This window comes from Triturus cristatus, chromosome 3_2, assembly GCF_964204655.1.
Source record: "Triturus cristatus chromosome 3_2, aTriCri1.1, whole genome shotgun sequence".
In the NCBI taxonomy this organism is placed as follows: Eukaryota; Metazoa; Chordata; class Amphibia; order Caudata; family Salamandridae; genus Triturus; species Triturus cristatus.
The window spans coordinates 1,203,393,749-1,203,411,632 of record NC_140584.1 but is presented as its reverse complement, the minus strand read 5'-3'; the positions used below and the strand labels follow the sequence as shown (position 1 = coordinate 1,203,411,632).

The following is a 17,884-nucleotide window of genomic DNA, read 5'->3' as shown; positions in this document are numbered from 1 at the left end:
CCTTTCATTTTATATGGTATTGTAATAATGCTTATGGTTCTGATCTGTACTGTTAGTCTGCTAGTGTTAGCCAAAGTACTGCATCTTAGGACGCGAGGTTTATAAAATAAACTCTTTAAACTTTACCGTGTCTGTATTATTATGTTGTGGACTAACAAATAAGTACGAACAGGTATTTCGGATTCCCACCACTCCTGAGAAATATCTAAGTCGCTTGTTCTGGTTTGTCTATACATTGGGACCACCTAGCTAGATCTAGGTTAACGAATGAGATACTAAGCTAGTCGGATAAGGGGTTCTGGGTTCTGAGGGGAGTTTTCTGGTACACCACAATTCTCTGAGGTCCTGGTCTCCTGCGCATAGTTCTGTGCAAAAGCAGAATCCCTGCAACAACATGCATTTATCATGCACAACAACATACATATGCAAGTAATAAGAATGACAGAAAGGAGATCACATCGCGCCCCAGTGGGCTTATCGACCCCAAATCAAAAATGGCTTTAGGAGAGCATAATTAATCACAGCAACACCATGCTTTTTACATACAATAATTCTCCAGTGGGCCATTGATGCCAATACATAGATCATATCAGTCCATGAGTGAAATTGACGATGAGAAGACTGTCCCAATACAAAAACAGTGCCCTTACCTAAAAGTGAAAAAAATATGTGATCAATTAGTACAATAAACCAGAGTAAAGAAGAGAGACCAACAGCAAAAATATACATAGCAAATTGCACATGTAGCATTAATTCTGTAGATGAACGGACAGTTCTTCACTTGAATTTAAACCTCCGGGCGTCATTGTTTCCAGATCAATCATATACCTAGACTCGAGTTGGCGCAATGAGAGTTCACGATTGCCCCCTCTCATATTTTCCACCGCTGTGTCAACAACCACCATTCTAAGATATTTTTCATTTTGATAATGGTGATCAAAGAAATGTCGTGCTACAGGGTACTGCCTATTGTTAGGGATGTCCTTGATGTGTTTGAGCACTCTTTTCTTTGCACAGTGTATGGTGCTACCTATATATGCCTTATTGCATGGACAGATAAGAGCATATACACAGTATACTGTATTGCAGGTTAAAACTTTCTTGATCACAAATTCCCTGCTAGTACACGAAATTGAGAGTGTCGTACAATCAATACTGTTACTGCATGCTTTGCATTTCTTGAAAATCCGAAAGCCTGGGCGACCATTGTTAATTGGCCGGGTGTTGCTGGTCACTGCATTATGACTCAATTCATCTCGCAGTGAGCAATTTGTCTTGAAAGTGATCTGAGGACAGCTTTTCAAATACTTCTACAAGTTCCCATCAGTCAAGAGTACATGCCAGTGCTTTTTAAGTATCTGATGGACATCATGTGCCTGACCTGAATAAGTGGTAACAAACCTCAGAATGTACGACTCAGCCTTCTGCCTAACTGGATGTAGAAGCTGATTTCTAGTAACTTGTTCCACTCTCTTGCATGCCTCGGCTATAGTTTTAACCATTATAGGTTTGTTACCACTTACTCAGGTCAGGCACATGATGTACGCCAGATACCTAAAACACTTTTGTTCGTGTTTGTGTTTGCCGGTGCCGATTGGGCCACCAGCATCTTCATCTTTGTGTCTTTCATGCGTCTCTTTTCCTGCTCGTGTTCTTCTCTAACTCTGATCTGGTGATATTGTAACATTTGTAACATTTGTGAAGGGCTGTTTGCTTGCCAAGTACTCTCAACCTTCAGTACCCTATACTTAATCTCGGGTAGGGAATTTTCTACTAGTTTGCTCACGAAAAGATGGGGATATGATTCGCTACCGGGCTTAAGGCCACTATTGATTGTAAAACATTTCTCAAACCTAGAGTAAAAATCGCTTGTGGCCTCGTCTGGTTTCTGCTTACAGGCTGAAATAGCATCCCAGTCTTCCTTTTTAGTAACTAATAATCTAGGCAAAACTTGTACAAGGAGTTCAGGTAATTCTTTAGCTCGGGGACCCAGACCAACCCCCGGGGCTCTGGCTGCATCCTCTGTTTCCAACACATCCCAGCTAATCTTTTTCTCTCCCACCTCCCAGTCCTTTTCTTTAAGCTTCTCGTAAATACCAGCAGGCAATAGTACTTTCAATAATTTTAGAATGTCAGCATATGTATACTCTCCCAAGCGGAGAATGTCTTTTAGTTCTCGGTGAAAACCCCCCGGGTCTTTATCATGGGAGGGCAACATCTTTTTCATTTCCAGTATCTCTAATTTCGACAAGGGGGTGTAGACATACACTCGTTGTAGCACATTGTTTGTATCTTTTACAGGATGAACCTCTCGTAGGGGGTTCAGCTTGTCGTATAACTGTCGCCTATCATGGGGTGGAGCGGGAAGCAGGGACCTAGTCACGAATTCTATATATTTGTGTCGCTGATCTAGGATGACATTAATCAATTCAGTACCCATGTTCGTCCACCTGTCTAGTACTATGTCGTCCAGCAATTTATACAATAGACCGGGATCAGAATATTGACTCTCATACAATGTAATCAAATGTTGGACCATGTAAACACCAGCTATGCGCTGTTCGTTTGGTGGGAGGCTCAAGAACGTTTGGGCTACTATATCATTATTATATGTATCATATTGGGACACCCACAGGGTGGCTGACCGTGCTAGTTCTTTTTCGGTCGGGGTGAGGGGCTGGTCGTTACCTATCCATCTATTCAGGGCCTTTTCGGTAGTTTGGAATAAACTTTCAAGGGAATATCTTTCTTTTATAGCCGTACCCTGTTTACGGTAATTGAGGCCCTTGGGCCTCTCGAACCGTCGGGCATGGCCCACGTATAGTACTTTGTCTTTGTCCCCGGCTTCGTCATCAGAGGATGACTCAGCCTTTCCGTCCGGTCCTGCTTCGTGTGAGGCTATTATTGCCTTTCGGATTTTGGTCAACATGCTGTCTGTCTGTCCTGATTTATCATGCTGACCGGCATCTATATGATCACTCCAACCTATATAACAAGGGTCTACGTCCCCGTCACCTTCGTCTTTTTCCCTGATCAGACAGTTAATTAGGAAACGAAGGATATAGTTCTTAATAATTACTTTTCTGTTTTGTGTGGCCTCTGCTATGCACTCAGGACCTTCCCCTGTTCTTATGAAATTGTACATTTTCTTTAGGTTTTTATCCATATCTGGTAATTTTTCCAAATATGCGACTGCTTGTCTAAGTCTTAGTGAAATCACGAGCATATTGCCCTTTCCTGGATCTGGATCGTATATACATTCGGAGATGTCTACTTTTACAGTCGGCCCCCCTCCTGATGCTGTCCCGGATCCCTCCCCGCCGTCCTGGAGCTCCTGGAGCTGGGCCTGTGTTGGGGGTGCAGGGAAAGATCCGTCAAGGTATGCTGGTGGGGATTTCTCTAGGTAGGCAGTAACAAACGCTTCGGATGCTGTTGGTCTTATTTTTCGGGGTACTTGTGGTGGCACTCTAACGGGTCTTTCTACTGGGGCCACTCTTGCTAGTTCCTCTGAAAGGACGGGATAAATACCAGCAACGACAGTATTTCTTTCTCTTTCAGCCTGTTCTCTTTTTACCCGCTCCCCTTCCTCCTGTAATTTCTTTTCTTTGGCTTTTTCAGACTCCTGTCTACTTCTCTCTGCTTTGTGGAACTCTTTCTCTGTTCTTCTATGTGACTCCTTGCGCCAAAACTCAATGGCATCCTTCTGAGCAGGTCTACATTTTCTCTTCCATAGCTCTTCCTCTACCTTCATAATGCATTCCGCATCCCACGTTCCCGTGATAGGCCATCTATACTGTGTCTCTAAATCCTTCGTGTAATCCACCCATAGCTCTAAAAACAACACGGCCTCTAAACCATGTTTACAGTACATGAAATGTCCAGGTGTGTCTCTAGGCGGAATGTTAACTGATTCCTCTAATACACCTTTCCTAGTACCTATTTTACGCAGTTTCGAAAACAACGGCATGTTGAAATGTAACCAAAAACAAAATCACAATGAAACAATCTTACATACAAACCTGACACATTCAAACCTAACTGAACCTGACTAAGACAATAACATTCATACAGTTGAATCGGTGCACCTGAATACTTGAATACTTGAATGACTCTATGCATGCACTTGTATACTTGAATACTTGAAAACTCTGTGCACTGGAATACAGCACAAGCATACCGGTCTCACGAGTGAGACACGTCTTTACCGTGTTCATTAAATGAACCCGTCTTTATGCAACCCCCATGAAACTCACCGGGAAGCAGAACTTGAAGGCCTCGGACACTCGACGCTGCGCATGCGCGGGAATGGCGTATCTTTGGCGGATCTCTAGAAACCTCGGACACAGCTCTCTCGCAGGGTGGGCTCTGGGTCGGGACGATCCGCAATCCTCACCGCCTCGTATGGATGCCTGGTCGCAGTCCGTCTCCTCCGTTGGCCTGAGGGAGTTGGCGGGAAAACCCGCGACGTGTGCACTTGAAGTCCGTCACGGCTGTAGAAGGGGGCAAAACTGGACCTTCATCTCCGGCGCGTGGGGAAGGGGATTCGTCCCTGTTCGGGTGCCATATAAATGTCGTAAATAAAGTATTACGCACTCATAATTTCTATAGGTATCAATAGGATCATGCATATAGCAAGAGGCTGAGTCCGTGGTATCAGGTTCAAAAGGGCTTTATTCCAATAACTCGAGTTATAGGGAGAATGGTTCCATCACCAGAAGGGATCAGGAAGGGTCTTCTGCAACTTTATTCACAGAGTACAGTATATATACATTCCATATTATACGTAAGCAGGAGCGCTTCAGGCAGAGCAAGAGAGAATGAGATAAGAGCATGTGGGCGTGTAAGTAGGCGTGAAGGTGGGCGTCCATGTGGGCGTCCACTTGATGAGTCATAGGTGAGTGTCATAGGTGGGTGGGTACCTGGAGGGGGTTGCGTGATCAGCTGGAACTTTGCCTTACTTGTGCTCAACTCGAGCATGACGTGTAACTGACGTGTAACTGGGGGAAGGTTGCTGTGCAGTCGGGGAGTCTGGAAGAGAGGCCTTCAGTGTCAGGACGACCAGCACATCTTGTATTATCTGATATCTAAAGTCCGGAGCAGGAACTGATCTGTGACATAGGTTGCCCATCACCAAGAGCCGATGTGGCTTCTATTTCTTTATTCACTGCGTGGGCCTTACATGGGGGCTATGGGCTTTTCACTGACGTGAGCTTTGCAATCACTGAAAAGGAGACAGAAAGGCTAGGCTCTATCCTTTGCAGGCGGGTTTTGTTTATTCCTCCTTTTCCAGGCAGGAATGTGATTCAGTAGGAGTAAGTAGATAATCGTGCTCAATACTATCTCGGCACCCCGGACTGGGCCCCTTTGGCTGAGGCCCAAGTGTGCGAGGCCAAGGATACGTAGCTGCAGCTCTCAGAGCGTCTGAGGCCTGAAACCTCTTTTCGGGCTCCGGCTGAGCCACAAAATGGGCTTTCATGAAAATGGCACGAGTGCAGGAAAACATGATGCAAAACGTGTAGGCCTCAGTGCAGATTTGTCGTTTCTCTCATGGGAGACTTGATGGTAGGCCACGTTATAGCATAGGCATCATGGTTGACAGGCCATGGAGGGAAAATGCATGGCGTACATGCATGTACATGAAACGTTGGGGAACACATAGGGGACACATAGGCCTTGTCATAATCTTTATTTTCTCAGGACATTGAATTATTTGACATATATTGTGTAATTGAACACTTTGTGCGCTTTACTGTGGAACTGTACGTTGATAAGATTGCCGCCCTATTTGTACAGACTTGTAGAGACTTCTATCAAGCAGGCAGATCGCAACAGATCTCAGCTGTCACCAGCAGCACCACTTTTCAACTTATGAGGCTAAGAGTCCTTCCACTTCATACTGACTGCATTGTAGTCAGAAGGGCCTTGTACAATCCCCTCTAGATGACTGCAATGTAGTCTATGCCGGGGAGCAAGAGTAAGAGCAAGAGATCCAGAAAGGTGTGAGGATTCGATCCCAGGCTTCCAGACTCTGCCTAAATCATTGTAGTGAAAGAGCTCCAGTTGGCCGTTGACGATCTTCAAGACCCAGAAGAGCGCCACTTGTTCCCGGTCATCACATCGCCCCAGCCCGGAAAGAGCTCATCTCTGTCCGAGTCATTCTGAAATGCTTTGCATTATCAAAAAAGCCTGTGGGTGAAAAGGTCCTAAATGGTTGGACCTTCAGCACCTACCCTGGCAAGTTAGTGTCTACGAAATGTCTATGGTCCTCAACTGAGAAGAGCCTCCCAGACTACACTCCTGTAGGAGAGCTGTTCAAGATCCTTTCACCAACCCTGATAGTGAGGTGCACATTTCTGAACATACCCCAAGAATATTAAAAGCTGAAAGTGTTAAGGCAGATCCAAAGCGAGAAGTGACATTATGTTTTTAAAGTCATGGAGAAAGAAATCTTGGTATAAGCTTTATAACAACCTATAACAGAAACATCAGGGGATCAACTAACATTGAGAATGTTTATCATCGAAATAGATCATTGGCAAGGACATGACACCACAAGCTACCCTAACATACAGAAGGGGTAAGTCTCTCAGGGATTTACTACTGCATGGTGATAATAGCACACAACACTGAGGGAAACTGACTGACCACTTGAAAGGACTTTTTCAGGTGCATTTAATGTAAGGACTGCAAATAATGTAAAAATGTGTAATCAAATACCACTAGGTGGCTAATTACGATGGCGGGCGGAAGCTCATCCACGGTGCTGGCGGTGTTGGAAAATGACCTTATCCACACTCCAGCAGCGGTCCTTCCGCCCGCCATATTACAATGGCGGTGGGTACCGTGGCGGAGGGAAAGTCCGTCCGCCGCTTTTCCGCCGGTAGCAATCGTCACAATTGCCTGGCGGAGCGGTCAGCATGCTCACAATGGCGGCAGAGCCCAGCATGCTCCGCCGGCACAATTATGATGCCAGCGGAAGCTAGCCTTTCCGTGGCGGTTGAACCACGATTGAAAGGCTGGCGGAGAATGTCTTCCGGGGCCCGTTGCGGGCACCCCTTGTGTTGGGGGGAGGTGTGGGTGCACTGGGGGGGTACCCATAGTACTTCCCTACATTTCACTGCACCAAGTGGCAGGCATAGTGTAGTTCCTGCCATATAGTGCAGTGAATTGCACAACATGCTCCTTTCAACATCGCAGGTGTGCTGCTGTGAGTAGCCACCGCAGCAATGTTAACGGTGCGGAATCCGACCGCACCGGTGGCGGTTCCATCATAATTGAATGGACGTGACTGCCGCACGCATGGCGGTCGGACTCAATCACTGCTACAGTGGCGGGTGGATCAAATCCGACCTCCATTTTAATCAGCGCCTAGGTTTGGACAGGAGCATACCATTCTAAAGAGCATAACCTGCACATGAGATCATTGTGTGTATGTTCTTGTGTGCCTCTCTGGCCTGTAGTATGTTTGAAACACTATGTTTCCTCTGAAAAAGGGATTCCTTTAAAATAGACGGGCAATTATTGATGTAAATCAGTCCTACCCATTGGCTAGACATACCAATACATTGTCCTTCTTTGGCACTGACAGGATTACACCACACAGGTGAGGAGGCGACAAAGTGACCCTATTAAGATGGGCTGAGTAGTGCTCCATTCTATGTTTGGGAACCAAGGAGCCCCATTGTCTCAACAAAAATGAAGGGGCATATTATCAAGACAGGCAATAAAATTATCGCCGCTTTAGCGGCAGACAACTGCCGCTAAAACAGCGATAATGGACTTGATAATATGCTCTATGGAATTCCAATTGAAGCCCATGTTGGATGTGAAGGAGCAGTACCCCGAGGAATGGGCAGCTATGGAGAGTAGAGGGGATTGCCGGAGCCCACTCCAGGTAGAGGCACTGACATTGGAGAGCAACAAGTCCAACCGGGGTCCATCCCTAGGACTGAGTCGGTGCGTTTCAGAACACAGGGGGACCAGAATCTACCCAAGGTGTGATACTGTGACCACGCGAGGAGACTCAGTTCTCTGCGCAGACGAGTACCCCACTGCACACTGAGAGGGGTAGAAGCGTTAGAGAGAGGACCATCTGACAGAGGCTGAGATACATTTATGGCGCCCACTAATCTATCTTATTGTATTCCATTATATTCTTGCCAATGTGTCATGCCATTATTGTTCAGAAAGTGGTTAGAGGAACTTTGCATTCGTCGGCTGTAATGTAATTGGTGTTTTTTTTTTATAGAACCATTAGATTGTTTGTTGTTGTTTCCAATGAGCATACACAGTACACTGTCCAAACTAGATGCAGCAGGCGCCATTTGTCAGTGTTCAACTGTATTTGACGCTAGGGCACGTATATATTCTTTATGCATCTACACATTGGTATTCATTGCTTGTGAGTCCATTGCAGAACGGACCTGCCTTTTAATTGCAGTGATTGTGCTCCCCCGCTGGCCAGACAGTATTTTATGCATATTCTGTATCTTGAAAGTGTACCTCCATTTTTTTAAAAATATTTTTATTAATTTTTCAACACAAACAACCCCCCACATATAGGGCATATCCTCAGTTGGAGACATTTCCTTTGTTACATTGCCAGATTTTATATTGTTAACCACTTGAACGCTGTCCTCCTCACCCACCAAGCTACAAATGACAATCCCTCATCCTCTGTTCCTGGTGCCTTTAACATCAATGTGTACATTCGATTCCTTCTGATTAACTCAGTACTCTCAACCTTGTTGCCCCCTATGTGTTCCTACCCCTCCCTCCCCCTATCCCCTATCCCCTTCCACTGGTGTGCTCCAATTATTGTACCTAGGATAACCATTCATCACCTTCGTGCTGGGGTATGCGGACCTCTGATCACATGAAGGTCGTGCTCCCATTTCCGATTGCTCGGTTCCCTCTCCTTCTCCCGCGTATCACTCCCATATTTATCTATCTACGCTCTGTGCTCTCCTTCATTGTCCCCATCTTCCTCTTGGGTATCTGTATCCGATTCCGGCTCTGGGGTCTTCAACTGAGTTACCAATGCTTCCCATGCCCGTGCTGTTTCCATCGATTTTTCATTGTTCGCTCTCCTGGCCTGTTGCATCCGAATTATACTCTCACTGGCCGCCCAATTTATGAACTCTGCCTTCCAGCGCTCTAGTCTAGGGCCCTGCTTCGACTTCCATTGCCTTGTCAGCTCTCGCTTAGCCAATAGGAGCCCCAGATCAATGAATGTACTCGTTAGCTTAGTTCGCGCTGTGTGGGGGAACCAGTGCAGTATGCACGCCCCCATGTCAGGCTCTATCCGTCTATCTGTCACCCCACTCAGGACCTCAGCTACCTCCTCCCAATATGTTCCGAGCTGCGGGCAGCTCCACAGCATGTGTCGCAAGTCCGCCTCCTTCCTGTTGCATCTTGGGCAACTTGCTAAATCCACTTGAAAGTATTTATTTATCTGCTTCGGGGTTAAGTATGCCCTATGAATGATGTAAAAATGAATAAGTTGGAACCGAGCATTCCGTGTGCCTTTCCATGCCCTTTCCACTATTTTCGCCCAGGCCGTCTCAGGTATATCCGTCCCCAGGTCTACTTCCCATTTCACGCGCAACTGAGTCAGTGGCTGTAATACCTCCGTCACCATTCGCCTAATCAGACATGCTACTGCCTTTATCGTCCCCGCTGCCATCCCCACATATTGGCATGTCAGAGATGTCTATGGCTCCGATAGCCCTTCACCCCAATGTTTCTGAATCGCAGAGATCAGTGCAGCATGCAGCAAAAAGGCACCCCCCCCCGTAAGCCATACCTGTCCTGTAATGTCTGAAAGGGCAATAGAACCCCCTCCTCGTATAAATCCCCAACCATTTGCAGCCCCATCTCCTCCCATTCTGCTAGCTCCGACCAGTCTCCGTCATGCGGTAAGGCCATGCACTTGCCCAGGGGAATCTCCGGAGCGTATGGACAAATATTACCGCTACTGCGCCTGCATCGATTCCAGCAAGCTCTTAATGTTTTCTCCTCGATCTCCAATGACTCCACCCGCAATCGCTGTCCAAGTGCTATAAACGACAACACATGCCTCGGAATCCAACTGCCCTCTGAACCGATCGGGCCCCGAAATTCCCGAGCCACCGCCTGTGTGAGCCACTGCAGCTGGGCCGCTAGATAATACACCTCGAAGTCCGGAACCGCCCACCCTCCTTCCGCCCTGGGTCTCATCATCGTGGCCAGTGCAACTCGCCGCCTACCACCCCCCCACAAAAATCCCCCTACCAGGGCTCTAAGTGTCTTAAACACCCCACCTGGGATCCAAATCGGCAGCGTCCTGAAATAATTTAAGAGTCTGGGCAGTACCACCATTTTCAGCAGTGCAACTCTGCCCGCCACTGATAGCGGCAGGGTACTCCAAAATGCCATACTCCCTTTGACCCCTCGCACTGCTCTATGCACATTGCCCTCCAATAAGTCCGCCTGCTCATGGTATATGTTAGTCCCCAAATATCGGAGGCAACAGGGCTCCCACCTTATTCTTTCCAGTCTAGTGGGGGGAACCATCGCTCGAGCTGCTGGGAACAAGCATGTCTTCTCACAGTTCACGCACAGCCCCGATACCTCCCCGAATAACTGCAATAGTTCAGTCGCTCCCTGAAGCTCTTCACCGGGGTCGGCCAGGAACATCAGCAAGTCATCAGCGTAAAGCGAAATGTAATGTACTTCCCCACACATTTCCAGCCCAGCATAATGCCTCCCTGTTCTAGCTCGCATCGCCAATGGTTCAATCGCCAATGCGAACAGGAGTGGTGACAACGAGCATCCCTGACGCGTCCCTCTTCCCACCGAGCAGGGCGGCGATACCATCCCCCCCGTTCGTACTATAGCCGGCGCAGAGTCATACAGAATTCGAGCTCATCTTACAAATGCCTCCCCCAAACCCATCTTGCGCATCACCTGAAATAGATACAGCCACTCCAGGCTGTCAAATGCCTTTTCTATGTCCACTGATAGGATCACCGCCGTTGACCTCGGAGCCTGATGTTCCTCCAGTATTCGCAACAGTCGTCTCACATTAATAGCCGTGTTGAGTTTGGGTATAAAACCCGATTGATCCCGGTGCACCAACCTCGACATATGTGGGAGCAGTCGGGATGCCAATATCCAGCTCAGTATTTTATAGTCTGTCGTCAACATTGAAAGCGGACGATAAGCCTTCACATCCGTGGCTTCCCTCCCAGGTTTCAGGAGTGGAATGATAATAGCCTCCCTAGTCGTCTCCGGCAGCCTCCCCACTGCATGTGCCTCCTTGTAAACCGCCTGTAACCGCGGGGCCAGACACTCAACATACTTGGCATAAAATTCTATGGGAATACCATCCACCCCAGACGTCTTGTTGCGAGCCATATTTTTAATCGCGCTCCTAATCTCTTCCACCGTGATTTCACTACCCAACATGTCTCCCTCCTCTTTACTCAAGCTCGGCAGGGACACCTATTCGAGATACTCCCATATACTATCAGGTCCCCTAGCCAGTTGAGTGCTGTAGAGCGCAGCATAATATTCCAGGAACAATCTGTTTATCCCTTCCTGCGTATGCACTACTTCCCCCATAGGAGATGCCAAGCCCAGTATCATCTCTCCCCTGGTGGCCGGGTTAGCCAACCATGCCAACAAAGCTCTCGCTTTGTCTCCCTCCGCGTGCATCCGTGCTCTATAATTCTTATAGTCGAAGGAGCGCAGTTTCTCCACCTGCACCGCCACAGCCTCTTTAGCTTCCTGCACCTCAGTCTGCACCCCTGGCCGCCCTGGGCTGTCTCTCTCCGCTTCCCTCAATCGCCGTTCTGCTTTCTCCAGGTTCTCCAATAATGTTTTCCTCACTCCCAGCACCTTGCTAATGCAGATGCCCCTAACCACCACCTTGAACGCGTCCCACTCAATTGATGCCGATGTTTCCGTTCCCTCGTTTTTTTCAAAATACTGTGCAATACCCTCCCCCAACTCCTGGCTAAAAACCGGGTCCTCTAGTGCCTCCGGTCTGAGCCGCCAAGTCGGTATAGGTGATCTCTCTTGGTTCCATCGCATCCGCACTAAGAGTGGATTATGGTCCGATATCGTTCTTGTTAAGTACTCGCTCCCTATCACCTTAGCGTGAACATCCGGAGTACCTAATATTGCGTCCAAACGCACATGCAGGTCATGTAGACCAGAATAGTAGGAGTAATCCCTTTCCTCGGCATGCTGAGCACGCCAGATGTCGACCAGGCCCCAATTAATTTGCCATGCTCGTCTTGCCTTGGAAATCTTATGTACTGGGGCACTGGGAAGCGGCGGGTGTGATCTATCCCTGTCCACATCCTCTATGGAGTTGAAATCTCCCCCCAGTATTACCGTACCAGTTAAATACGGCGCCAACCTCCCTGACAGTTTCTCGAAGAAGGAGGGTTGGCCTACATTGGGAGCGTACACACTACACAGAGCCACTTCCACTCCATTCAGCCTACCCCTCACCGCTGCAAACCGTCCTTATGGGTCAACCAAGTGCTGTGTTGGCTGAAAAGGTACCCCCGCTCTGACCCACACCAGTGCACCCCTGGCGAAGGCCGAGTAAGTTGTATAAAATAGTTGCCCCTCCACCTCTTCTTCAACGCTGCCCCCTCAGAGCGACTGAGATGTGTTTCCTGTAAGAGCGCCACCTGCACCCCTCGTCTCACTAGGTAGGCATGCACTTTGTGTCGCCTATGCATTGTGTGGAGCCCCCGCACATTCCATGTGATACATTTCAAGCCATGTATTGAGCCCATTTGTCCAACAATCTCCCCCCTGCACACATCTTCCATCTAAGAGCACACCGGTGTCCCTGTCTCCCCCCAACCTCCACCCAGCCCCTCCCCAACTCCCTCCCCCCAGAACAGGCCCTACAACGCTAGAACCCATCCAAACTACTGCTCAACTGCTCCCTCTACCCCCTGAAGGAGCTACAGCCACACAAACTTACGGGAGGTACGCCCTTAGCTTCAGAGAACCTGACCCCAATTAGGCCTCCAGCCTGCACCCGATCCCCGTATTAACAAATCAGCCCCCATAGGAGCCACACATCAACACCTCATCTTCCTCAAATTTCACACCATCCCCGCATTGCCCCCGGGCCGGAGCAAGCAGGCCCCCGCCCCCTCAGCACTCGTCTGGTCTCCTCCCGATCTTCCCCTAGAGTTATTGTACTGTACTATGCCATGCCCGGCATGTGCCTACATCACCCATCCATTAGCTCGTCCGCAGTCCCAGCTGTCACATGAGGCATTTGCACACTCCCGGCTTCCGACTGTTCAGCGTCCTCTTCCGTAGAGCCCCCTTCCGAGTCCGTCTTCGCAGAGGGCAGTCCCCTTTCCACTTGAGAAATGGCCGAGACAGCCTGCAAAGCATCCGCTCTTTCCCTGTCCGTTTGGGTCTCTGTCGGCTTCTGGGCCGCCAGTTGCCGTTGCCGGTTATGCCTCAGTCTGCTCAATCGAGGCCCCTCCATCCCCCCTCCCCCAGCTCCTCTCCCCGTTCCTCCTGCACCCGCTCTATATCTCTCGAGCCAGTCCCAGGTCCCTTCCGGACTGTCCTGGAAGGACATCTTGCCATCCACTATGATCTTCAATCGTGCTGGGTACACCAATGAATATTGGATCCCCTCCTCCCGGAGTGCTCTTTTCACTGCCACAAATGACATTCTGCGGCGCTGCACCTCAAGCGTGTAATCCGGGAATAAGGATACCCTGCTGTTGTCCACCGTGTAGGGGCCCGCCAACCTCGCCTTTTGCAACAGGAGATAGCTGTCCTTGTAGTGAAGCAGCCTGGCTACCACTGGCCTTGGTGGTCTCCCGGGTGCCAAGGGCTTGGCAGGTACTCTGTGAGCCCTCTCCAATATAAAGAATGACGACAAACCTTCCGGTGGGACAGTCCCTTTCAGCCACTCCTCCAGGTAATCCACTATGCTGGTTCCTTCCACCCCTTCAGGTAGCCCCACCACCCGAATGTTATTCCTTCGATTTCTCCCTTCGGCATCCTCTGCCCGCCTCTCCAGTGTCCTCAGCCTGCTCTGGAAGTCCGTCATCGTCGCGGCCATCTCCTTTTGAGCTGGTTCCAGAGCTCCTATGGTTGCCTCTGCTTGCTTCACCCTGTCGGCCAGTTTGGTGTGGCCCGCTCGGAGCAGCCCCAAACTCTGCGTCACATGCGCAATGTCCGTCTGCAGAGCCTCCTTGGTGTCTGTTATGGCCTTCAGAATTCGTTCAACCTGCTGCTGAAGCATCCCCTCTGGCCTCTGCTGCTGATCCTCTCGCTTTTCCCAAGCAGCAGTGTCCTCTTCCTGTTCCGCAGGCGCTCCCGCCTGTTTCCCTCTTGGTTTCCCCATGCTCCCTCCGACCTCTAGCTCCGCCAATGCTTCAGGTGGCCAGCTGCGTTTCACCCCTTTCGAAAGGTCCCCACTAAGTGGCCTCCCCTCAGGGAGTAAGTCGCCCTTTCAGCGCTCTCCGTACTTTCCCCGGTCGGACGCCTCCGCTTCCCTGGATGCCGTCTGCCCTGATTTCCAGACCCAGCGCTGCTCCGTCTGGTCCCCTCCTCTGGTCCCACGACCGCTGCCCCTATTTCCAGCTGTTTCCTCCGTGTCAGTTCCCCTCAAGCCAAGCGCCTCGCCAGTCGTTTGCAACCACCTGTGGCCACCCTATCTTGGTCTCCTCCCCGGGCCTGGTGCTATCATCTCAGTGGCCATCGGCGCCTCTTCCTCCAGAGCTCCACAGTCCAGCCAGTCATTCCTGATCCGCCCTGTCCCTTCCTCGTTATACACTGGTCTCCAGGGGGCCCAAGCCGCCCCCGGCTGCTCCAGCCTCCGACCACCAGTACCTCCCTTAGAGAATGAGCGGTGCCTCGGTAGGGATAGGCGCCACCGCTCTCCTCTCTCCTCCGATGTCCGAGGTTCCGCGCTGCCCGCCCTCTCAGTTCCCGGCCTTAGCTGCCGCTACGCTCTTCTTTCGCTATGCTTACAGCAGCGGCCCCCTCACCGGCTGGCTCGCATTGCTCGTCGCTCCCGCCTCCTTCCTGCTTCCTCACAGCCTCATCGCCCAGCCATTCAGTCTAATGGAGCGTCACCCCTTCCTTGGTGCTCGCCGTCCTCCGGGGGTCCAGCGCACCCCAAATCGCCCCCAAATGCGCCAACCTGCTCTCACCAGCCGCCTGTGCGCCACCAGTGCCGCCCTCCGAGCTTACAAGGCGAGGGGGGGAGAGAAAGATGCGCCGTCGCCCCTCTCACTTCTCAGCCAGCAGTGCTTCGGCTCCACCTGTCCGCTCCCTGCGCATTCTTCGAGGCTCCCGTGCCCTCCTCGGATGCCGCTCACTGTCTAGTATACCCCTGGCGCTTGGCCATCCGACATCCCCTGTGTGTGTCGGCGAAGTCGATCAGGCCTCCACCGGGGGGGGGGGGGGGGAGGATTTCTCCCCGTCGATCGCCCCCACTCGTCCTCTCAGGCTGCGCCGGTCCTGGAACCCGTCCGGCCTCAGAGCCTTCAGGCCGCCATCTTGTGTCCACCTCTCCGGGTCAAGCTTCTCTCGGCAGCGCCCCCGCCTCTTCTACTGTCGTGCCCGCTGTTCCCGGGTGCAATTGCTTCAGGCCCCCCTCTCCCATCCCCGGGGGCTCGGGGGGTTTAATCAACTGTCCCTATCAGGATATAAGACGGGGTCGGGCGCGGAGCTCCGCTCTCATGCGTCCGTTCCCATCCGCCTCGTGGCCACGCCCCCGTAAGTGTACCTCCATAATCAGGTTTCCCTGTTGTCATGGATGGTCTAATGACTAATGAGCTGAGAGTGGCAGAAGTCAGAGCATCCCTGGCATTTCAGCTTAGGGAAGTCCCACTAATAATGTCATTGCCTGCGCCGGGTGCAAGCGGAGCTGTAATGATGCGTCCTGAGCTTGAGAGTGACTCAATGACCTGATTAAATAAACATCTCATCTGCACTCCTTGATTTCATAACATAAGCTGTTTGTCACTGTGTAAAGATACGGTTCAGGGCAAACGTAGAAAATTGTTAATAAAGTCCGGAGATTGTTTATCGTTGCTTGTAGTAGATTTATTCTTCAGATAGGGAAGGAAATCACTGGAGCACGTCTGTTGCGGAAGAAGACCAACTGCTGACAACCCATTCTCCAGTTCGGAATTCTTAACCACAACAGAGGCGAGACGCGAGCACTCCTTGAAGGTAAACACACCTTCAAGAAGCGCACGCCACAGAATACAGAATGTACAACACACACAAGACATCAAAGAGGGCCAATGTATAAACACTTATTTACGTACTCTACATCATCTCCCCTTTTTTAATAAAGGAAAAGCAGACTGTTAGAATAAGAAAAATTAAGACAAATAAAAATCCTTAAATTTTGCAGGGAATGAACAGTTCCTTGTAGGTCTGATTGATACAGATGTTGTGGGTGTGGGAGAGGTATAATCGATCTGTGAATTTGAGTCCTGGGAAGTGCATTGAGAAGGGCTGTAAGGAGCAGTTTGAAAGGATTGTGTGAGAGAGTTGTCAGAAGGTGAGCCAATGGGGAAATGAGAACAAGAAGATATGTCAAAAGGGTGTTTAGTCATACGAATTCTATTGGCTTGTTCAAGAGAAAGTTTAACTATAGCTCTTTTATTCCACCACCCCTTTTTATCCAAAAAAACTGACCCCTTTGCAATTTTTAAAAGTTGTGTGGGTAGAGAAAATTTCGAAACACCTTTAGAGACTCTACATGGATTTTTGATCATGACCCAATCACCAACTTGGAATGTATCTACAACAGGTTTAACAACAGAATCAAAGCTTCTCCTTTGTAATTCCTGTTGCGCCAAGACATTTCTTTTAAGAATATGCTTATCATTACAAGCTAAACAATTATTATCTTTAGTTGAAAGACCTTTTATCCAAGATGGACAAATGTTCCCATTAGGATTTCTTTTTTTGAGTAATGTAAATGGAGATATGTCAGTAGTGGAATGAGGAGTAACAATGTATGACCAAATCTTCTTTCTTAGAAAGTCTTCAACGTCAACATTTGTGGCAATTGCAGACTGAATGCCCTCCTTGATGAATCTATTCATTCTTTCAATGAGACCGTTCGAGGAAGGAGAGTGCAATGCAACCCTTAGATGTTTAATGTCATGTGTGTTAAAATACTCTTGTATTAAAGAAGAACAGACATGTGACCCATTATCCGTAACAATTTCTCTTGGTGAACCCTCAGCTGGAAAAACTCTGTTAAGAAATTTGATGACAGCATGAGAATTTGGAGTTTCACAAAAATCAAAATCAACCCATTTTGAATGGTAGTCAATGAGTGTAATAATATACTGTCTATGCTGAGGTAACACAACAAAAGGACCAGCAAAATCAATTGCAATTTTGGACAAAGGAACACAGTGTAAAGGAAGATGAGAAGTCTTCCAATGTTTATCTGAAACCAGGCACGTATTACAATTGTTGATCCAATTAGTTATATCTCCGTCTAGACCTGGCCACCAGAAGTGTTCTTTAAGTTTTCTTGAGGTGGCACCCATCCCTAAATGTCCTTCATGAGCTGCATGAAAAAGTTTGTTTCTAAAAATGGATGGAGGGACGCATTGATCTCCACGAAAAATCACATAATTGACAATGGATAAATCATCTGATACTTGAGCAAATGATTTTAAAGGGGCAGTAAGGGAACGCTCTTTTGGCCAACCTGATATAATCATGTTCCTAACAGCAGAGAGTGTGGAATCATCACAATAAGCTTTGACCCAATCCGATCGTGAAATACTGAAAGGAGAAAGAACTAAGTCCTCAATTGAAGCAACAACACATTCTACATCAACCAAAACTTGAATCAGATGAGTTT

The 17,884-nt window shown here is 48.9% G+C and overlaps 1 long non-coding RNA gene across 1 annotated transcript in view; it reads right to left on the bottom strand.

Annotated features, from left to right (window-relative positions):
- Window positions 1-224: 224 nt before the first annotated feature.
- Window positions 225-17,884, bottom strand: part of LOC146859447 (uncharacterized) — a 57,937-nt gene continuing 40,277 nt past the window's right edge. Inside the window, exons 2-3 of the long non-coding RNA XR_014980116.1 lie at window positions 4,254-4,549; window positions 225-650 (exon numbers count right to left, since the gene is read on the bottom strand). This is a non-coding gene — a long non-coding RNA (uncharacterized LOC146859447). The remainder of the gene's footprint in view (window positions 651-4,253; window positions 4,550-17,884) is intronic.